This window comes from Pristiophorus japonicus, chromosome 5 (assembly GCF_044704955.1).
Source record: "Pristiophorus japonicus isolate sPriJap1 chromosome 5, sPriJap1.hap1, whole genome shotgun sequence".
Taxonomy (NCBI): domain Eukaryota; kingdom Metazoa; phylum Chordata; class Chondrichthyes; family Pristiophoridae; genus Pristiophorus; species Pristiophorus japonicus.
In genome coordinates this window covers 93,166,084-93,190,168 of record NC_091981.1, presented here as the reverse complement: position 1 = coordinate 93,190,168, position 24,085 = coordinate 93,166,084, and the positions used below count along the sequence as shown (strand labels likewise).

The window sequence follows — 24,085 nt, the reverse complement described above, 5'->3', positions numbered from 1 at the left end:
CGGCTTACGACTACACAATAAGGCACAGACCAGGCACAGACAACTGTGCCGACGAGCTTAGCAGGCTACCCCTGGCGACCACAGAAGGGTCCGACAAACAGGACTGTGAGATGGTCATGGCAATCAATGCCTTTGAATCCACAGGTTCGCCCACGACAGCTCGCCAAATCAGAACTTGGACGACCAGCGACCCCACGTTATCTCTAGTTAAAAGATGTGTTTTAACCGGTGACTGGGCAGAGACTCGCGATTCCTGCCCCGAGGAGGTCAAACCCTTCCATAGGTGCATGCATGAACTCTCACTGCAGGCAGACTACCTGATGAGGGGCAGCTGAGTAGTTATGCCCTTACGAGGCAGAGAGGCGTTTGTCCGGGAGCTCCATCGCGAGCACCCGGGGATCGTCCTTATGAAGGCCATAGCCAGATCTCATGTCTGGTGGCCTGGCATTGATGCGAACTTGGAGCTCTGCGTCCGTCGGTGCACCATTTGTGCCCAACTCAGTAATGCCCCCAGGGAGGCCCCCTTAAGCACCTGGCCCTGGCCCACCAAACCATGGTCGCGGGTGCATGTAGACTATGCGGGCCCATTCATGGGCAAAATGTTCCTCGTAGTCATTGATGCATTTTCAAAATGGATCGAGTGCACCATTTTAAATTCGAGCACCACCTCCACCACTGTGGAGAGCCTTAGAACCATGTTTGCAACGCACGGCATTCCTGACATATTGGTCAGTGATAATGGTCCATGCTTCACCAGCGCAGAATTTCACGATTTCATAGTTGACCACGGTATAAATCACGTTAAGACGGCACCGTTCAAGCCGGCCTCCAATGGCCAGGTGGAGCGAGCAGTGCAAATCATTAAACAAGGCATGCTCAGAATCCAAGGTCCCACGCTGCAGAGCCGCCTGTCGTGACTGCTGCTGGCATACAGATCTCGTCCACATTCGTTGACTGGGGTTCCCCCCGTGTTAAGTCCTATTTCAGGTAGTCAGCTGCATTCGACAATAATCGAGTCAGATACCTTCAATTTTTACATCTTTATCTTTATTGAAGCAGCTTCGGACCTGTTACCAAACTGCCAGCACAGAGTCTATAGATTCCGGGGCAGGCAGACAAAAGGTCTGCCTATCCTCACAGACGCATCCCTTTTATTCTTACAAACCGAAGGAGGTATGGCCTGCTTCATCAATCACAATGTGTTACTAGGGCTTCATGAATTGACAGCCTGTTTATCTTTAGAACAGTTTATGCTTTTACGAGCGGAATAGCCCAGCTTAATCACACGAAGCAAATGTGCACCTTATCAAGTCATGGCCATCAACCCTTGTTTATCAGTGATGGTCACACAAGCTACTTTGTCCACTACTTTCTCACAGGAAACTAATTCTGTCTTTTCTTATTTTCTTATTGATTCGTAGAACCATTTTATTAACCCTTTCATGATTCTTCCACCTACATTCACACCCGCACAACTATTGAAGAAACAAACCTTAAAGACCAGGCTCTCGTTAATCCTCCCAGACATGCATAAAATTGTTAGGCTCATCGTCAAAAGCTAACAGAGTACCATGACCGAAATTGGAGGGGGAGGTGGAATGAGATAGGGGACAAAGTGTTTGTGCTAAACTATGGCCGGAGTCCCAAATGGCTTGCAGTGACAGTAACAGACAAAGAGGGAAACAGGCTACTGGTTGTACAAATGGACAAGGGCCAAACCTGCCGGAGGCATGTAGACCAAGTAAAAAGTAGATTCACTGATAACACTGAAGAACCAGAGGCAGACTACAATGTGGAACTCACACCATACCTGGTGGACCGACAGGTGGAACAACCTGAGGAAAAGGCAGTCTCAACAGACAGCCCAGGCGAGATACAAGCAATCACACCGAACGAAAAATAGGCACCAAGGCAAACAACTGAACCACAACTAAGACGCTCCACGCGAGAGCGCAGACCACCTGAGAGACTGAATCTATAAAGGCAATAAGACCTTGGGGGAGGGTGATGTCATGTATCTCACATTATTGAACATAACTGTATCTTACCATGCTATACATGACTGTAACTGGATATGACCTGTAACAATAAGCATACCTTACCACCAGGGGTGCACTTGCAGGAAACACTCCATACCTGTCCCACTGAGGTATATAAAGGGAGGTCTCAGGCAAGTGCAACACTGGAGAGCTGGAATTAAAGGTGCAGGTCCTGAGTGACCTTGACTTCAGCATGTGTCCCGTGTAAGTCACTACATTAGAGTCAGGACTTAACAATATCTCACTCCCTTTTGAATATATCCAATGAACTGGCATCAGCAACTCTCTGCAGCAGGGAATTCCACAGGTTAACAACGCTCTGAGTGAAGAAGTTTCTCCTCATCTCAGTCCTAAATGGCCTACCCCTTATCCTAAGACTATGTCTCCTGGTTCTGGATTTCTGCAACATCGGGAACATTCTTCCCGCATCTAACCTGTACCGTCCCGTCAGAATCTTATACGTTTCTATGAGATCCCCTCTCACCTTTCTAAACTCCAGTGAATAAAGGCCCAGTTGATCTAGTCTCTCCTCATATGACAGTCCAGTCATGCCTGGAATTAGTCTGGTGAACCTTCGCTGTACTCCCTTAATAGCAAGAACATTCTTCCTCAGATTAGGAGACCAAAACTGAACACAATATTCCAGGTGAGGCCACACTAAGGCCCTGTACAACTGCAGTAAGACCTCCTTGCTCCTGCAGTCAAATCCCCTAGTTATGAAGGCCAACATACCATTTGCCTTCTTCACTGCCTGCTGTACCTGTATGCCATCCTTCAATGACTAATGAACCATGACACCCAGGTCTCGTTGCACCGCCCCTTTTCCTAATCTGCCGCCATTCAGATAATATTCTGCCTTTGTGTTTTTGTCTCCAAAATGGATAACCTCACATTTATCCACTTATACTGCATCTGCCATGCATTTGCCCACTCAACTAACCTGTCCAAGTCACCCTGCAGCGTCTTAGCGTCCCCCTCACAGCTCACACTGCCACCCAGTTTAGTGTCATCTGCAAACTTGGAGATATTACACTCAATTCCTTCATCCAAATCGTTAATGTATATTGTAAAGAGCTGGGGTCCCAGCACTGAGCCCTGCGGCACTGCACTAGTCATTGCCTGCCATTCTGAAAAGGACCCATTTATCCCGACTCTCTGCTTCCTGTTTGCCAAGCAGTTCTCTATCCACATCAGTCCATTACCCCCAATACCATGCACTTTGATTTTGCACACCAATCTCTTGTGCGGGACCTTGTCAAAAGCCTTTTGAAAGTCCAAATATACCACATCCACTGGTTCTCCCTTGTCCACTCTGCTAGTTACATCCTCAAAAAATTCCAAAAGGTTCGTCAAGCATGATTTCCCTTTCATAAATTCATGCTGACTTGGACCGATCCTGACACGGCTTTCCAAATGCATTGCTATTTCATCCTTAATGATTGATTCCATCATTTTCCCCACTACTGATGTCAGGCGAACAGGTCTATAATTACCCGCTTTCTCTCTAGCTCCTTTTTTTAAAAGTGGTGTTACATTAACTACCCTCCAGTCCATAGGAACTGATCCAGAGTTGATAGACTGTTGAAAAATGATCACCAATGCATCCACTATTTCGAGGGACACTTCCTTAAGTACTCTGGGATGCAGACTATCAGGCCCCGGAGATTTATCAGTCTTCAATCCCATCAATTTCCGAACACAATTTCCCACTGAATAAGGATATCCTTAAGTTCCTCCTTCTCACTAGACTCTCAGTCCCCTAGTACATTCGGATGGTTATTTGTGTCTTCCGTCGTGAAGACAGAACCAAAGTATTTGTTTAATTGGTCTGCCATTTCCTCGTACCCCATTATAAATTCACCTGAATCTGACTGCAAGTGACCTACATTTGTCTTCACTAATCTTTTTCTCTTCACATATCTATAGAAACTTTTGCAGTCAGTTTTTCTGTTCCCTGCAAGCTTCTTCTTGTACTCTATTTTCTCCCTCTTAATTAAACCCTTCGTCCTCCTCTGTTGAATTCTAAATTTGTCCCAGTCCTCAGGTTTGCTACTTTTTCTAGCCAATTTATATGCCTCTTCCTTGGTTTTAACACTATCCTTAATTTCCCTTGTTAGCCACGGTTGAGCCACCTTCCCCGTGTTATTTTTACTCCAGACAGGGATGCACAATTGCTGAAGTTCATCCATGTGATCTTTAAATGTTTGCCATTGTTTATCCACCATGAACCCTTTAAGTATCCTTTGCCTGTCTATTCTAGCCAATTCACGCTGCATACCGTCGAAGTTACCTTTCCTTAAGTTCAGGACCCTAGTTTCCGAATTAACTGTGTCACTCTCCATCTTAATAAAGAATTCCACCATATTATGGTCACTCTTCCCCAATGGTCCTCGCACAACAAGATTGCTAATTAGTCCCTTCTCATTACACATCACCCAGTCTAGGATGGCCAGCTCTCCAGTTGGTTCGTCGACATATTGGTTGAGAAAACCATCCTTAAAACACTCCAAGAAATCCTTCTCCACCGCATTGCTACCAGTTTGGTTAGCTCAATCTATATGTAGATTAAAGTCACCCATGATAACTGCTGTACCTTTATTGCACACATCCCTTATTTCTTGTTTGATGCTGTCCCGAACCTCACTTCCACTGTTTGGTGGTCTGTACACAACTCCCACTAGTGTTTTCTGCCCTTTGGTATTCCGCAGCTCCAACCATACAGATTCTGCATCATCCAGGCTAAAGTCCCTTCTTACTATTGCATTAATTTCCTCTTTAACCAGCAATGCCACCCTGCCTTCTTTTCCTCTCTGCCTATCCTTCCTAAATGTTGAATACCGCTGGATGTTGAGTTCCCAGCCTTGGTCACCCTGGAGCCATGTCTCCGTGATGCCAATTACACCATATCCGTTAATTGCAGTCTGCGCAGTTAATTCGTCCACATTATTCCGAATACTCCTCGCATTGAGGCACAGAGCCTTCAGGCTTGTCTTTTTAACACACTTTGCCCCTTTAAAATTTTGCTGTAATGTGGCCCTTTTTGTTTTTTGCCTTGGGTTTCTCTGCCCTCCACTTTTACTATTCTCCTTTCTATCTTTTGCTTCTACCTCCATTTTATTTCCCTCTGACTCCCTGCATAGGTTCCCATCCCCCTGCCATGTTAGTTTAACTCCTCCCCAACAGCACTAGCAAACACTCCCTCTAGGACATTGGTTCCGGTCCTGCCCAGGTGCAGACTGTCCGGTTTGTACAGGTCTCACATCCCCGAGAACCGGTTCCAATGTCCCAGGGATTTGAATCCCTCCCTTTTGCACCACACCTCAAGCCATGTATTCATCTGGGCTACCCCACGATTCCTACTCTGACTAGCACGTGGCACTGGTGACAATCCTGAGATTACTACTTTTGAGGTCCAACTTTTTAATTTAGCTCCTAACTCCCTAAATTCGTCTCGTAGGACATCATCCCGTTTTTTTTACTTATATCATTGGTACTTATATATGTGCGCCACGACAACTGGCAGTTCAACCTCCCTTTTCAGAATGTCCTGCACCCACTCCGAGATATCCTTGACCCTTGCACCAGGGAGGCAACATACCATCCTGGAGTCTCGGTTGCTGCCGCAGAAACACCTATCTATTCCCCTTACAATCGAATCCCTTATCACTATAGCTCTCCCACTCTTTTTCCTGCCCTCCTGTGCAGCAGAGCCACCAACGGTGCCATGAACTTGGCTGCTGCTGCCCTCCCCTGATGAGTCATCCCCCTCAACAGTACGCAAAGTGGAGTATCTGTTTTGCAGGGCGATGACCGCAGGGGACCCCTGCACCGACTTCCTTGCACTGCTCTTCCTGCTGGTCACCCATTTACTATCTGGCTGTGTACCCTTTACCTGCGGTGAGACCAACTCGCTAAACATGCTATTCATGTCATTCTCAGCATCGTTCATGCTCCAGAGTGAATCCACCCGCAGCTCCAGTGTCTCAATGCGGTCTGTCAGGACCTGGAGGCGGATGCACTTCCCGCACACGTAGTCGTCAGGGATACCGGAAGTGTCCCTGATTTCCCACATAGTATAGGAGGAACATAACATATGTCCGAGCTGTCCTGCCACGACTTAACCCTTGGATAAACTTAATTTGGCAACAACAATGCTTAAGGTTACTTACTGATATAGAAAAGAAAAAGAAAAACTACTTACCAATCACCAGCCAATCACTTACCTCCATGGCTGTGACGTCAACTTTCGATTTCTTTCTAATTTTTTTTTGCCTCACTGCTGCAACTGCACCAGCTGGCCTTTCTAGGCCTCTGGCTGCTCGATCTCCCGCCTCACCGACGCACCTCGAACTCTCCAACTCCCAACTGATGGCCTTTATAGGCCTCTGGGTGCTCGATCTCCCGCCTCACCGACGCAGCGACAAATTGTATGTTACAGAGTGAGGAAAGACAATTTTATAGCTCAGATGCTGCAAATCCTGTTGCAAGGAGTCCTGTGCTATGTGGGAACTCAGGGACGCTTCCAGTGTCCCTGATGATTACATGTGCAGGAAGTGTACCCTGCTGCAGGTCCTGACAGACCACATTGCGGCACTGGAGCTGCGGGTGGGTTCACTCTGGAGCATGCGCAATGCTGAGGATGCCGTGAATAGCACGTTTAGTGTGTTGATCTTACCGCAGGTAAAGGTTACACAAACAGATACGGGATGGATGACCAACAGGAAGAGCAGTGGAAGGAAGGTAGTGCAGGGATCCCCTACGATCATCCCCCTCCAAAACAGATTCACCGCTTTGGGTATTGTTGGGGGGGATGACTCATCAGAGCAGGGCAGCAGCAGCCAAGTCCATGTCACCGTGGGTGGCTCTGCTGCACAGGAGGGCAGGAAAAAGAGTGGGAGAGCCATAGTGGTAGGGGATTCTATTATAAGTGGAATAGATAGACGTTTCTGCGGCCGGAATCAAGACTCCAGGATGGTATGTTGCCTCCCTGGTGCAACGGTCAAGGATGTCTCGGAATGGTTGACGGACATTTTGAAGGGGGAGGGTGAACAGTCAGTTGTCGTGGTCCATATAGGAACCAACGATATAGGTAGAAAATGGGATGAGGTCCTACAGGTTGAATTTAGGGAGCTAGGAGTTAAAGTAAAAAGCAGGACCTCAAAGGTAGTAATCGCAGGATAGCTCAAAAGAATACCTGGCTTAAGGAGTGGTGTAGAAGGGAGGGATTCAAATTCCTGGGATATTGGAACCGATTCTCGGTAGGTGGGACCAGTACAAACCAGACGGTCTGCACCTGGGCAGGACCGGAATCAATGTCCTAGGGGGAGTGTTTGCTAGTGCTGTTTGGGAGGGGTTAAACTAATATGGCAGGGGGGATGGGAACCTATGCAGGGAGATAGAGGGAAGTAGAATGGGGGCAGAAGCAAAAGATAGAAAGAAGAAAAGTAAAAGTGGAGGGCAGAGAAACCCAAGGCAAAAATCAAAAAGGGCCACATTGCAACAAAATTCTAAAGGGCAAAGTGTGTTAAAAAGACAAACCTGAAGGCTCTGTGCCTCAATGCGAGGAGTATTCGGAATAAGGTGGACAAATTAACTGCACAGGCAGCACAGATAGTAAAAGCTTTTACAGATATGTAAAATGGAAAAGAGTGACTAAAGTAAATGTTGGTCCCTTAGAAGATGAGAAATGAGAAATGTGGAAATGGCTGAGACCTTAAACAATTATTTTGCTTCCATTTTCACAGTGGAAGACACCAAAAACCATGCCAAAAATTGCTGGTCACAGGAATGTGGGAAGGGAGGACCTTGAGACAATCACTATCACGAGGGGGGTAGTGCTGGACAGGCTAATGGGACTCAAGGTAGACAAGTCCCCTGGTCCTGATGAAATGCATCCCAGGGTATTAAAAGAGATGGTGGAAGTTATAGCAGATGCATTCGTTATAATCTACCAAAATTCTCTGGACTCTGGGGAGGTACCAGCGGATTGGAAAGCAGCTAATGTAACGCCTCTGTTTAAAAAAGGGGGCAGACAAAAGGCAGGTAACTATAGGCCAGTTAGTTTAACATCTGTGGGGAAAATGCTTGAAGCTATCAGTAAGGAAGAAATAGCGGGACAGCTAGATAGGAATAGTGCAATCAAGCAGACGCAACATGGATTTATGAAAGGGAAATCATGTTTCACTAATTTACTGGAATTCTTTGACAATATAATGAGCATGGTGGATAGAGGTGTACCGATGGATGTGGTGTATTTAGATTTCCAAAAGGCATTCGATAAGGTGCCACACAAAAGGTTACTGCAGAAGATAAAGGTACACGGAGTCAAAGGAAATGAATTAGCCTGGATAGAGAATTGGCTGGCTAACAGAAAGCAGAGAGTCAGGATAAATGGGTCCTTTTCGGGTTGGAAATCGGTGGTTAGTGGTGTGCCACAGGGATCGGTGCTGGGACCACAACTGTTTACAATATACATAGATGACCTGGAAGAGGGGACAGAGTGTAGTGTAACAAAGTTTGCAGATGACACGAAGATTAGTGGGAAAGCGGGTTGTGTAGAGGACACAGAAAGGCTGCAAAGAGATTTAGATAGGTTAAGCGAATGGGCTAAGGTTTGGCAGATGGAATACAATGTCGGAAAATGTGAGGTCATCCACCTTGGAAAAAAAAACAGTAAAAGGGAATATTATTTGAATGGGGAGAAATTACAACATGCTGCGGTGCAGAGGGACCTGGGGGTCCTTGTGCATGAATCCCAAAAAGTTATTTTGCAGGTGCAGCAGGTAATCAGGAAGGCGAATGGAATGTTGGCCTTCATTGCGAGAGGGATGGAGTACAAAAGCAGGGAGGTCTTGCTGCAACTGCATAGCGTATTGGTGAGGCTGTACCTGGAGTACTGCGTGCAGTTTTGGTCACCTTACTTAAGGAAGGATATACTAGCTTTGGAGAGGGTACAGAGACGATTCACTAGGCTGATTCCGGAGATGAGGGGGTTACCTTTTGATGATAGATTGAGTAGACTGGGTCTTTACTCATTGGAGTTCAGAAGGATGAGGGGTGATCTTATAGAAACATTTAAAATAATGAAAGGGATAGACAAGATAGAGGCAGAGAGGTTGTTTCCACTGATCGGGGAGACTAGAACTGGGGGGGGGGGGCACAGCTTCATAATACGGGGGAGCCAATTTAAAACTGAGTTGAGAAGGAATTTCTTCTCCCAGAGGGTTGTGAATCTGTGGGATTCTCTGCCCAAGGAAGCAGTTGAGGCTAGCTCATTGAATGTATTCAAATCACAGATAGATAGATTTTTAACCAATAAGGGAATTAAGGGTTACGGGGAGCGGGCAGGTAAGTGGAGCTGAGTCCATGGCCAGATCAGCCATGATCTTATTGAATAGCGGAGCAGGCTCGAGGGGCTAAATGGCCTACTCCTGTTCCTAATTCTTATGTTCTTATAATTAATCAATATGATATAATTGGCATCACGGAGACATGGCTCCAGGGTGACCAAGGCTGGAAACTCAAAATCCAGGGGTATTCAACAGTCAAGAAGTATAGACAGAAAGGAAAGGAGGTGGGGTAGCATTGCTGGTGAAAGAGGAAATTAACGCAATAGTAAGGAAGGACATTAGCTTGGATGATATGGAATCTGTATGGGTGGAGCTGTGGAAGACCAAAGGGCAGAAAATGCTAGTAGGAGTTGTGCACAGACCACCAAACAGTAGTAGTGAGGTTGGGGACAGCATCAAACAACAAATTAGGGATGCGTGCAATAAAGGTACAGCAGTTATCATGGGTGGCTATAATCTACACATCGATTGGGCTAACCAAACTGGTAGCAATGCGGTGGGGGAGGATTTCCTGGAGTGTATTAGGGATGATTTTCTCGACCAATTTGTCGAGAAACCAACTAGAGAGCTGGCCATCCTAGACTGGGTGTTGTGTAATGAGAGAGGATTACTTAGCAATCTTGTTTTGCGAGGCCCCTTGGGGAAGAGTGACCATAATATGGTAGAATTCTTTATTAAGATGGAGAGTGACACAGTTAATTCAGAGACTATGGTCCTGAACTTAAGGGAATGGTACGAGATGTGAATTGGCTAGGATAGACTGGCAAGTGATACTTAAAGGGTTGATGATGGATAGGCAATGGCAAACATTTAAAGATCACATGGATGAACTTCAACAATTGTACATCCCTGTCTGGAGTAATAATAAAACGGGGAAGGTGGCTCAACCGTGGCCAGCAAGGGAAATTAGGGATAGTGTTAAATCCAAGAAAGAAGTATATAAATAGGCCAGAAAAAGCAGCAAACCTGAGGACTGGGAGAAATGTAGAATTCAGCAGAGGAGGATAAAAATGTTTAATTAGGAGGGGGAAAATAGAATATGAGAAGAAGCTTGCCGGGAACATAAAAACTGACTGCATAAGCTTCTATAGATATGTGAAGAGAAAAAGATTAGTGAAGACAAACGTAGGTCTCTTGTAGTCAGAATCAGGTGAATTTATAATGGGGAACAAAGAAATGGCAGACCAGTTGAACAAATACTTTGGTTCTGTCTTCACTAAGGAAGACACAAATAACCTTCCGGAAATACTAAGGGACTGAGGGTCTAGTGAGAAGGAGGAACTGAAGATAATCCTTATTAGGCGGGAAATTGTGTTAGGGAAATTGATGGGATTGAAGGCTGATAAATCCCTGGGGCCTGATAGTCTGCATTGCAGAGTACTTAACGAAGTGGCCCTAGAAATAGTGGATGCATTGGTGATCATTTTCCAACAGTCTATCGACTCTGGATCAGTTCCTATGGACTGGAGGGTAGCTAATGTAACACCATTTTTTTAAAAAGGAGGGAGAGAGGAAACAGGGAATTATAGCCTGCTTAGCCTGACACCACTAGTGGGAAAAATGTTGGAATCAATTATTAAAACTGAAATAACAACACATTGGAATGCAGTGACAGGATTGGTCCAAGTCAACATGGATTTATGAAAGGGAAATCATGCTTGACAAATCTTCCGGAATTTTTTGAGAATGTAACTCGTAGAGTGGACAAGGGAGAACCAGTGGATGTGGTGTATTTGGACATCCAAAAGGATTTTGACAAGGTCCCACACAAGAGATTCGTGTGCAAAATTAAAGCACATGGTATTCGGGGTGTTGTGTCCTTACACACTACAGCAAATCAACACGAGGCACATACTGGAGACAAGGTCACTCTGTGACCTGTACCTTTAGTCACAGGACCACGAAGTGATGCCCCTGCATGGGACCTCCCTTTATATACCTGGATGACCAGGTGAGGAGTGTCTCCCACAAGTTCACCCCACTGTGGTCAAGGTGTGCATTTCTTATGTGTATACAGCGTACAGTGTTGTTACATGAAGGTTACAGTTACATGAAGGTTACAAACATGACATCACCTCCCCCCAACGTCTTTGGGTCAAAGATTGAGTCTTTTGGGCAGTCGATGCTCTCTCGTAGAGCGCTGCAATTGGGGCTCTGGTTGTTGAGCCTCGGCATGCATCTTTGTCACCTGTGGTGATTCCGGCTTGTCCGGGCTGACCACAGGGACTGTGCATGGTTCTTGTTGCTTGTTCACTGACAGTGGTGTGGGCAGCATCTCATGATTTTCCTCAGGTTCCTCAGTGTCCATGCTGAACCATTTTTTTACTTGGTCCAGATGCTTGCGGCATATCTGCCCATTGTTAAGTCTGACCACTATGACCCTATTCCCCTCTTTGCCAATTACAGTACCCTTGAGCCACTTGGGCCCCACAGCGTGATTAAGAACAAATACCGGGTCATCGATTTCTATCCATCTCCCCTTTGAGTTACGGTCGTGGCACTCATTTTGGGACTGGCGCTTGCTCTCAACAATGTCTGACAGGACTGGATGGATGAGGGACAGCCGAGTTTTAAGTGTAGTTTCATGAGTAGTTCCACTGGCGGGACTCCCATGAGCGAGTGCGGTCGGGACCTGTAGGCCAGCAGGAGGCGCGATAGATGGCATTGAAGGAAGGGTCCTTGAATCCGTAGCATGTCTTGCTTTATTACTTGGACCGCACGTTCTGCCTGGCCATTGGAAGCTGGCTTGAACGGTGCTGTCCTGACATGTTTGATGCCATTACCCAACATAAACTCCCGGAATTCATAACTGGTGAAGCACGGGCCGTTGTCGCTAACCAGGATGTCCAGCAAGCCGTGGGTCACATATACCGTATGCAGACTTTCCACTGTGGTGGATGTCGTGCATGAATTCAATATGATGCACTCGATCCATTTTGAGTACGCGTCAACAACAATGAGGAACATTTTCCCCATGAACGGGCCCCCGTAGTCTACGTGAATGCGTGACCATGGCTTGGTGGGCCAGGGCCATGGGCTGAGTGGGGCCTCCCTAGGGGCATTGCCCAGCTAGGCACACGTTGTGCACCTGCGAACACAGTGTTCCAGGTCTGCATCAATTCCCAGCCACCATACGTGTGACCGGGCAATGGCCTTCATTAGCACAATGCCTGGGTGCTCGCTGTGGAGTTCCCTGATGAATGCTTCCCTACCCCTCTGGGGCATGACTACCCGGCTGCCCATAGTAGGCAGTCGGCTTGGATGGAAAGTTCATCCATCCGTCTGTGAAACGGTCTGACCTCTTCAGGTCATGCTCCGTGTGTGGGCGCCCAATCCCCAGTCAGAACACATTTCTTAATCAGGGACAGGAGGGGATCTCTGTTTGTCCAGGTTTTGATCTGGTGGGCTGTGATGGGGGAGCCTGCGCTGTAAAAAGCATCGACAGCCATGACCATCTCAGCGCTTTGCTCCGCTGCCCCCTCAGTGGTGGCCAGTGGAAGCCTGCTGAGCGCGTCAGCGCAATTTTCGGTGCCTGGCCGGTGCCGTATGGTGTAGTCATACGCAGCCAGCATGAGAGCCCATCGCTGTATGCGAGCTGACGCATTAGCATTAACAGCTTTGCTGTTGGACAACAGGGATGTTAACGGCTTGTGGTCCGTTTCTTACTTGAACCTTCTGCCAAAAAGGTACTGGTGCATCTTTTTCACCCCGTAGACACATGCGAGTGCTTCCTTTTCAACTATCCCATACCCCATTTCTGCTTGGGAGAGCGACCTGGAAGCATAAGCCACAGGTTGGAGTTGGCCCTCATCATCACTCTGCTGCAACATGCACCCAACCCCATAGGATGATGCATCACATGTCAAAACCAATTTCTTACAGGGGTCGTACAGGGTCAACAGCTTATTAGAACAAAGCAGGTTCCGCGTCCGATTGAAAGCCTGTTCCTGACAATCCCCCCAAAACCAATCGCAACCCTTACGCAGGAGCACGTGCAGCGGCTCCAACAATATACTTAAGTTCGGCAGAAAGTTCCCGAAATAGTTCAATAGTCCCAGAAATGAACGCAACTCCGATGTATTGCCGGGCCTGGGCGTGCGATGGATCGCCTCCGTTTTGGATTCGGTAGGCCGGATCCCGTCTGCGGCAACCCTCCTGCCCAAAAACTCGACCTCTGGGGCCAAAAACACACATTTGGACTTCTTTAGTCGCAGGCCTACCCAGTCAGCGTAGCACCCCTTCCAGGTTGTGAAGGTGTTCCTCGGTGTCTCAACCCGTGATAAGGATGTCGTCCTGAAATACGATTGTTCCGGGGATGGATTTGAGCAGGCCTTCCATGTTCCTTTGAAAGATAGTGGCTGCTGAACGAATGCCAAACGGACACCTGTTGTAGACAAACAGCCCCTTGTGCGTGGTGATGGTGGTCAGTAGCTAGGATTCTTTGGCCAGTTCCTGGGTCATGTAGGCCGAGGTGAGGTCCAACTTGGTGAACAGCTTGCCGCCTGCCAGCATGGCAAAAAGATCCTCTGCTCTCGGAAGCGGGTATTGGTCCTGAAGTGACACTCGGTTGATGGTGGCCTTGTAGTCGCCACAGATCCTGACCGAGCCATCCGTTTTTAGAACAGGATGGGGCTTGCCCAGTCGCTGAATTCAACTGGCGAAATTTTGCCCTCTCTTAGCAACCTGTCCAACTCACTCTCAATTTCTCCTGCATCACATATGGCACAGCTCTGGCTTTGTGGTGCACCGGTGTGGCATCCGGGGTGATGCGTAACCTTACTTTGGTGCCCTTGAAAGTCCCGACACCAGGTTGAAATAGTGACTCAAACTTTTGTAAGACCTGTGAGCATGAACTTCGCTCCACAGATGAAATGGCGTGCACATCCCACCATTTCCAGTTCCTCTCGGCTAGCCAGCTCCTCCCCAAAAGCACGGGACTATTTCCCGGGACAATCCAGAGTGGCAGCCAGTTCTCGGATCCATTATGCGTGACCACCAACATTGCACTGCCTAGCACTGAGATGATCTCTTTGGTGTATGTCCGTAATTGCGTGTCAATGAGTTCTAGTTTGGGTCTGCTAGCTCTGAGTGACCACAGTTTCTCGAATTGTTGGACACTCATAAGTGACTGGCTGCCTCCTGTGTCCAGCTCCATGCATACCGGGATGCCATTTAGCAGTACTCTCATCCTCATAGGTGACGTTTTTGTGTATGAGCTGTGGATCATTTGCCACCTGAACCCGCTGAACTTCAGCGTCCATTGCTGTGTCACAAGCATAACCCTGCCTTGCAGACCCCTCTTGTGGTTCATCCACTTAATAGACCAGCCTCGCTGCAGGCTTCCTGCACATCCTGGCTAAATGTCCACATAAGTTACAATTTCTGCAGGTAAATTGCTGAAACTTGCAGGTTTTCGCAGCATGTCTGCCACCGCACCTCCAGCATGAGCTGAGATTGTTGTGAACAAAAGAGCTGTTACCAGGCATTCCTCTCTGATTATCTCTTTGATTACTCTTGAGCACTCTGTTAGTGGGTGTCAATGGTCCCATTCCGGGAAGTATTGTCCCTTCTGATGGTGTAAATGTCCATTCAACCTGCCATTGTCTCTGTTGAGGACCCACCCTAAAGTCTGTTACTGCCTGGTTGGTGTCGAATTGCCCTTGCCTGCCTGCGGGGTTCTGCGTCGCATTTACCATGTTAACTCCCTGCTCCATCGCGACATTGGGAGCAGAGTTACGCGCGTATATGATCTTGGTTTCCTCCTCCCCCGCCATGAAGGTTTGAGCCACCAATGCCGCTGCTTCCAAGGTCAAGTCCTTGGTCTCAATTAGCTTCCTAAAAATCCCGGCATGACCAATGCCCTCAATGAAGCAATCCCGCAACATCTCCCCCCTTCAGGCGTCTCTGAACTTACAGAGGCTGGCCAAGCGCCGAAGGTCCACAACGAAGTCCGGTATGCTCTTCCCTTCCCGATGTTGGTGCGTATTGAATCGGTGTCGGGCCATGTGTATACTACTCACCAGTTTGAGGTGCTCACCGATCAGTTTGCTGAGCTCCTCGAAGGTCTTGTCCGCCGGCTTCTCGCGTGCGAGTAGATCTTTCATCAGCGTGTACGTCTTAGGTCCACAGCGTAGATGCGCCCTTCACTTGTCAGCCGCTACCTCTCGCAGCCAGTCCTTCATGACAAAGCTCTGCTGGAGCCTCTCAACAAAATCGTCCCAGTCCTCACCAACACAGTACCGTTCCTCCATGCTACCGGTGGCCATTCTCATGAGTCGTTGATTCCCATTTCTCGTCGCCAAATGTTGTGTCCTTACACACTACAGCAAATCAACACGAGGCACATACTGGAGACAAGGTCACTATGTGACCTGTACCTTTATTCACAGGACCACGAAGTAATGACCCTGCGTGCGATCTCCCTTTATACACCTGGATGACCAGGTGAGGATTGTCTCCCACAAGTTCACCCCCTGTGGTCAAGGTGTGCATTTCTTATATGTATACAGTGTACAGTGTTGCTACATGAAGGTTACAGTTACGTGAAGGTTACAAGCATGATAGGGGGTAATGCACTGACGTGGATAGAGAACTGGTTGGCAGACAGAAACAGAGAGTGGGGATAAACGGGTCCTTTTCAGAATGCCAGGCAGTGACTAGTGGGGTGCTGCAGGGCTCAGTGCTGGGACCCCAGCTATTTAAAATATACATTAATGATTTGGATAAGGGAATTGAGTGTAATATCTCCAAGTTTGCAGATGACACTAAGCTGGGTTGCAGTGTGAGCTGTGAGGAGGATGCTAAGATGCTGCAGGGTGACTTGGACAGGTTAGGTGAGTGGGCAAATGCATGGTAGATGCAGTATAATGTGGATAAATATGAGATTATCCACTTTTGGGGCAAAACGCAAAGACAGAATATTATTTGAATGGCGGCAGATTAGGAAAAGGGGAGGTGCAACGGGACCTGGGTGTCATGGTACATCAGTCATTGAAAGTTGGCATGCAGGTACAGCAGGCAGTGAAGAAGGCAAACGGTATGTTGGCCTTCATAGCTAGAGGTTTTGAGTATAGGAGCAGGGAGGTCTTACTGCAGTTGTACAGGGCCTTCGTGAGGCTTCACCTGGAATATTGTGTTCAGTTTTGGTCTCCTAATCTGAGGAAGGATGCTCTTGCTATTGAAGGAGTGGAGCGAAGGTTCACCAGACTGATTCCTGGGATGGCAGGACTGACATATGAGGAGAGACTGGAATGACTGGGTCTTTATTCACTGGAGATTAGAAGGATGAGAGGGGATCTCAGAGAAACATATAAAATTCTGACGGGACTGGACAGGTTAGATGCAGGAAGAATGTTCCCGATGTTGGGGAAGTCCAGAACCAGGGGACAGAGTCTCAGGATAAGGGGTAAGCCATTTAGGACTGAGATGAGGAGAAACCTCTTCACTCAGAGAGTTGTTAACCTGTGGAATTCACTACCGCAGAGAGTTGTTGATGACAGTTCATTGGATATATTCAAGAGGGAGTTACACATGGCCCTCACGACTAAAGGGATTAAGGGGTATGGAGAGAAAGCAAGAAAGGCGTACTGAGGTGAATGATCAGCCATGAACTCATTGAATGGTGGTGCAGGCTCGAAGGGCCGAATGGCCTACTCCTGCACCTATTTTCTATGTTTCTATGTTTCGATGAAGAACAGAATCTAAGGGACTCATGGCTAACTCCTCCTCCAAAGTGCCTGCTACATCAGTCATTGGAAGAAATGGCACCATCCAGGCAACTTTCACAGGCACTGATGTGGTGGACTCAAAAGCAGGGCCCTCACACACTACATAGTCCCAAGAATTCTAGAGACACCAGAACCTCAGCAAACTTTCAATGTCAACCAGCACATTTATTCCTTCTGCAAGGAAATCACATAGAAGTAGGTTAGGTGCCATATGTCTGTTGCATAGTACACAAGGGCAGCACTGTGCCAATTCAAACTGGCAATATTCACACACTGCACAATGCAGGAAATAAATACACTACGCTTGGTTTGAACATTGTACTGAGTATTTATCTGTCATTGACTACAATATAGAAACAGCCCAGCAGAAGATTTCAATTGTTGATATTTGAAGAATTGTGCCATAAAAATAGAGGAGGAAAGGGTTGAGGCTCAGTTGCTTTGCAGCTGTGGTTGGCTTTTTAAGAAATGGTGTAGCTGTGGCACTCCTTGGAAGATATCTGGAATTAATGCCTGGTGCACCAGTCTTCCCTGCTGCATTTCTGGCAGCACTGCTGATTCTTCACTGTCACTTTCATCCTTGTCTTTATCATCTGGGTCATTGACCTACACATTGAGATTTCTTTTTAGGGTGAAATTATGGATCATGCAGTAGATGACAATTATACTAGAAACTTGAGGGGGGAGGGGGATGTACTGTAAGACTGCCCTGATTAGTCTAGATATGTGAAACGTTGCTTTAAAATCTCAAGAGATTTTTTATACTAATTCTGGAAATAGCTGTGCATCTTTGTACTTACATCCTGTTTCCTTTTGCGTGTAGCATACGGGTGTTATGAGCTATGGCTGCATACATTAACCTTGATTTCCCTGGAAGCCATCTCCTATCGTTTGTTCCCCTTCAAATAATAGTGGCCCACATTATTACCTCAAATTGTAAATATGGTGAGAGCATGGGCTCAATTTTCCCCAGTATTTGCTCAGGTTTTTTTGGGGGTAGGCTGCCTTTCTGGCCTAACTTAAAAATCCCCAGTTTCCCCAATCAATTTGCACCAGCATAACTAACAACCACCTACACCAGTTCTGGCCATTTAAGCAACTTTGGCCCGCTAATAGTTACTCCATTTCTACTTAAGCCAACGTATGTGGTCACTCGAGAAAACCCTTGCGGAGAGTTAAAGAAATTGGTGCAGGTAAGTACCCCGGAGGCCATTCGGCCTGGGATAGGGGCAGGAAGAGGAGAGGATCTGGAACTGAACCAACCAAGCCTTAGCAATGTTAAATAAATCAATGCAAACAAATCGATAATAAATTTGCAAACAAAAACTACTAATGAGATATTGAAAAATAAAATCCATTGAATAGAAACACCACTTCTCAGAGGGAACAAATTTGCAAAACCATTTTTCACACTATTAAAATAATCAAGAAATAATCATTACCGCAATTCTATAAGAAATAAAAAAATTGAAGTCGTACCTTCAGCATCAAACTCCAATTCACCTTTCTGCACTCAGCACGGGAAGGCAGCGGGCGGAGCGGGAGGCCACTCGGCCTGGGCTAGGGGCGGGACAATGCACCGGCAGGCCACTCGGCCTGGGTTAGGGGCGGGACAATGCACCGGAAGGCCACTCGGCCTGGGCTAGGGGCGGGACAATGCACCGGGAGGTCACTCGGCCTGGGTTAGGGGCGGGCGAACGCACCGGGAGGCCACTCGGCCTGGGCTAGGGGCGGGAGAATGCACTGGGAGGTCACTCGGCCTGGGTTAGGGGTGGGAGAATGCACTGGGAGGTCACTCGGCCTGGGTTAGGGGTGGGAGAACGCACCGGGAGGCCACTCGGCCTGGGTTAGGGGCGGGAGAATGCACCGGGAGGCCACTCGGCCTGGGTTAGGGGTGGGAGAACGCACTGGGAGGCCACTCGGCCTGGGCTAGGGGCGGGACAATGCACGGGGAGGCCACTCGGCCTGGGCTAGGGGGGTGGGAGAACGCACCGGGAGGCCACTCGGCCTGGGTTAGGGACGGGAGAACGCTCCGGGAGGTCACTCGGCCTGGGTTAGGGACGGGAGAACGCACTGGGAGGCCACTCGGCCTGGGCTAGGGGTGGGGGAACGCACCGGGAGGCCACTCGGCCTGAGCTAGGGGTGGGAGAACGCACCGGGAGGCCACTCGGCCTGGGCTAGGGGTGGGAGAATGCACCGGGAGGCCACTCGGCCTGGGCTAGGGGTGGGAGAACGCACCGGGAGGCCACTCGGCCTGGGCTAGGGGTGGGAGAACGCACCGGGAGACCACTCGGCCTGAGCTAGGGGTGGGAGAATGCACCGGGAGGCCACTCGGCCTGGTTTAGGGGCGGGACAACGCACTGGGAGGCCACTCGGCCTGGGCTAGGGGCGGGCGAACGCACCGGGAGGCCACTCGGCCTGGGCTAGGGGCGGGCGAACGCACCGGGAGGCCACTCGGCCTGGGCTAGTTGTGGGAGAACGCACCGGGAGGCCACTCGGCCTGGGCTAGGGGCGGGCGAACGCACCGGGAGGCCACTCGGCCTGGTTTAGGGGCGGGAGAACGCACCGGGAGGCCACTCGGCCTGGGCTAGGGGCGGGAGAATGCACCGGGAGGCCACTCGGCCTGGTTTAGGGGCGGGAGAACGCACTGGGAGGCCACTAGGCCTGGGTTAGGGGCGGGAGGACGCACTGGGAGGCCACTCGGCCTGAGCTAGGGGTAGGAGAATGCACTGGGAGGCCACTCGGCCTGGGCTAGGGGTGGGAGAACGCACCGGGAGGTCACTCGGCCTGGGCTAGGGACGGGAGAACGCACCGGGAGGCCACTCGGCCTGGTTTTGGGGCGGGAGAACGCACTGGGAGGCCACTCGGCCTGGTTTAGGGGCGGGAGAACGCACTGGGAGGCCACTCGGCCTGGGCTAGGGGTGGGAGAATGCACCGGGAGGCCACTCGGCCTGGTTTAGGGGCGGGAAAACGCACCGGGAGGCCACTCGGCCTGGTTTTGGGGCGGGAGAACGCACTGGGAGGCCACTCGGCCTGGTTTAGGGGCGGGAGAACGCACTGGGAGGCCACTCGGCCTGGGCTAGGGGTGGGAGAACGCACTGGGAGGCCACTCGACCTGGGCTAGGGGTGGGAGAACGCACTGGGAAGCCACCCGGCCTGGGCTAGGGATGGGAGAACGCACTGGGAGGCCACTCGGCCTGGGCTAGGGGTGGGAGAACACACTGGGAGGCCACTCGGCCTGGGTTAGGGGCGGGAGAACGCACCGGGAGGCCACTCGGCCTGAGCTAGGGGTAGGAGAACGCACTGGGAGGCCACTCGGCCTGGGCTAGGTGTAGGAGAACGCACTGGGAGGCCACTCGGCCTGAGCTAGGGGTGGGAGAACGCACCGGGAGGCCACTCGGCCTGGGCTAGGGGTGGGAGAATGCACCGGGAGGCCACTCGGCCTGGGCTAGGGGTGGGAGAACGCACCGGGAGGCCACTCGGCCTGGGCTAGGGGCGGGCGAACGCACCGGGAGGCCACTCGGCCTGGGCTAGTTGTGGGAGAACGCACCGGGAGGCCACTCGGCCTGGGCTAGGGGCGGGCGAACGCACCGGGAGGCCACTCGGCCTGGTTTAGGGGTGGGAGAACGCACCTGGAGGCCACTCGGCCTGGGCTAGGGGCGGGAGAATGCACCGGGAGGCCACTCGGCCTGGTTTAGGGGCGGGAGAACGCACTGGGAGGCCACTAGGCCTGGGTTAGGGGTGGGAGGACGCACTGGGAGGCCACTCGGCCTGAGCTAGGGGTAGGAGAATGCACTGGGAGGCCACTCGGCCTGGGCTAGGGGTGGGAGAACGCACCGGGAGGTCACTCGGCCTGGGCTAGGGACGGGAGAACGCACCGGGAGGCCACTCGGCCTGGTTTTGGGGCGGGAGAACGCACTGGGAGGCCACTCGGCCTGGTTTAGGGGCGGGAGAACGCACTGGGAGGCCACTCGGCCTGGGCTAGGGGTGGGAGAATGCACCGGGAGGCCACTCGGCCTGGTTTAGGGGCGGGAAAACGCACCGGGAGGCCACTCGGCCTGGTTTTGGGGCGGGAGAACGCACTGGGAGGCCACTCGGCCTGGTTTAGGGGCGGGAGAACGCACTGGGAGGCCACTCGGCCTGGGCTAGGGGTGGGAGAACGCACTGGGAGGCCACTCGACCTGGGCTAGGGGTGGGAGAACGCACTGGGAAGCCACCCGGCCTGGGCTAGGGATGGGAGAACGCACTGGGAGGCCACTCGGCCTGGGCTAGGGGTGGGAGAACACACTGGGAGGCCACTCGGCCTGGGTTAGGGGCGGGAGAACGCACCGGGAGGCCACTCGGCCTGGGCTAGGGGCGGGAGAATGCACCGGGAGGCCACTCGGCCTGGTTTAGGGGCGGGAGAACGCACCGGGAGGCCACTCGGCCTGGGCTAGGGGCGGGAGAATGCACCGGGAGGCCACTCGGCCTGGTTTAGGGGCGGGAGAACGCACTGGGAGGCCACTAGGCCTGGGTTAGGGGCGGGAGAACGCACTGGGAGGCCACTCGGCCTGAGCTAGGGGTAGGAGAACGCACTGGGAGGCCACTCAGCCTGGGCTAGGGGTGGGAGAACGCACCGGGAGGTCACTCGGCCTGGGCTAGGGGTGGGAGAACGCACCGGGAGGCCACTCGGCCTGGGCTAGGGGCGGGAGAACGCACCGGGAAGCCACTCGGCCTGGGTTAGGGGCGGGAGAACGCACCGGGAGGCCACTCGGCCTGGGCTATGGGTGGGAGAACGCACCGGGAGGCCACTCGGCCTGGGCTATGGGTGGGAGAATGCACCGGGAGGCCACTCGGCCTGAGCTAGGGGTGGGAGAACGCACCGGGAGGCCACTCGGCCTGGGCTAGGGGCGGGAGAACGCACCGGGAGGCCACTCGGCCTGGGCTAGGGGTGGGAGAATGTATCGGGAGGCCACTCGGCCTGCGCTAGGGGCAGGAGGGAGTGAACTGGGCAACATCGGGGCCACAGAGGGGCGGCAATTCAACGTAGAGGCTGGGGGGGGGAGGGGAGGGAGCATGTAGACCCTCCAACAACTCGGTAAACAATAGTATGCCATACAGTCCCTTTAACAATAAGCACGGTCACAAAATTATATACGTCCTAATGTAATTAATCTCTTGTTAAGGAATATGAAAGAGGTAGTATGAGTGGCTTCAACAATGAGGCCATTTTCAAAGCAATCCCTCAACTATTCCCTCAGCCATGGTATTTTGAACAAACAGCCTTCAGTCTCTTAACAATATGGTGATTGCAGCATTTCACTGTACTGATGGCATTACCTGTTGAGCTGGTAGCTCAACACTGTAGTGAATGCATCGCTCTGGCAGCTTCGCCACTTCAAAGGCAGTTTGAACACAGCCTTTCACTCAACTGTCGTGCTGAACTGCCACTGCGCATGTGCAGATATCCCAGCACATTTTTCCGGTGCAGGCCGCAGGCTCCACCCCCGAGGCAACTGGCCACGCTGCGCGGGTCTATAGTAGAGGCCAAACATTGGCGAAAGTACAAAGATTTTTTTCTGGAGCATCTACTGGCGTAATGAAGCGGCACAACTTGGGCAAGTACGCTAAAAAAACTGGCTCGGGGAAAGTTGAGCCCACATGTGAGGAAGCAGGCATTGATTGGTGGTTGCCAACAATATGCTCATTGAGATTTATGAACTCATTATATTATTTATAAATCATTGAAATGCTCCTGACCCAAACCAAAAATATCCATTCCAGTCTTCAGAAGGCATTCAACCAGCAGAGAGGTGCCTGAAATGTGTGCACTCAATCAGAGAATAATTGGTTCCTTAGCATTTTCCATTATGATTAATAAAAATTGCCTGAGCGTTCTTAAGAATGGCAATGGCATGTAAACATGCTCTCAAAGCAGGGTAAAGTAGTTCCGAGTGCCAGTATAAAATTCAAATGCAGATTATAATCACAGTAAGAAAAATATAAAAAATAAGGCCCTTAACCAGTACAGTCCCCACCATCCACGCTTACCTCAAGCAGTTGCTATATCCGCAAATAACGCTCACCATTCACCATTATCACAGGCCTCAGTTACAAAGGCGCAGCTTATAACCTATTATTTCAAGCAGTTCAATAAGTTCTTCGCACCTTGATAGTCCCCTATATTTACCGATTTGTAAAGCTGTGCTGATTCCAGGCAAAGTCTGGTCTTCAAACAGCTGTTCACATCTGGTTGAAGTTTGATTACTTTAGCGATGTGTCTGTAACTAGTGACCATAGATTTTTGTCCTTTCATGATTTCTGCTATTGGATCAGGCCGTGCCTTCCCACCAATTCCCCGCCCCGCCGCTCTGTCACTCATTCCTGACTATACCTAAGCCTCCTTCTGCACTGTCAGAGGTGCCGTTTTTCTGATGAGACATTAAATCGAGCCCCTGTCTGCCCTCTCAGGTGGACATAAAAAATCACATGGCACTTTTTCGAAGAAGTGTAGGGGACTTATCCCTGGTGTCCTGGTCAATATGTATCCCTCAATCAACGTAATTGTAAAGTCCTGTCCCCTCAGTACAGATTCACACGAGGCATGTAGTGAAGTCAAGGTCACTCTGGACCTGCACCTTTATTTCACAGCTCTGGAATGCTGCACTTGCCTGAGACCTGTCCTTATATACCTGTCTCTTGCAAGTGCATCCCTGGTGGTAAGGAATGCTGGTGGTTACAGGTCATATCTTATTACAGTCATGTATAGTATGTTGGGATACAGTTATATATAATAATGTAAGATACATGACATCACCCTCCCCCAAGGTCTTATTGTCTTTTTAGGTTCAGTCTCTCAGGTGGTCTACGCTCTCGCGTGGAGCATCTGAGTTGTGGTTCAGTTGTTTAGAAACATAGAAACATAGAAAATAGGTGCAGGGGTAGGCCATTCGGCCCTTCTAGCCTGCACCGCCATTCAATGAGTTCATGG

At 50.2% G+C, this 24,085-nt stretch overlaps 1 long non-coding RNA gene across 1 annotated transcript in view; it reads right to left on the bottom strand.

Moving 5' to 3' along the window:
• LOC139263850 (uncharacterized) overlaps positions 1–22,530 on the bottom strand; it is a 108,827-nt gene extending 86,297 nt beyond the window's left edge. The window contains exon 1 of the long non-coding RNA XR_011593232.1: positions 22,435–22,530. This is a non-coding gene — a long non-coding RNA (uncharacterized lncRNA). The remainder of the gene's footprint in view (positions 1–22,434) is intronic.
• Positions 22,531–24,085: the final 1,555 nt, after the last annotated feature.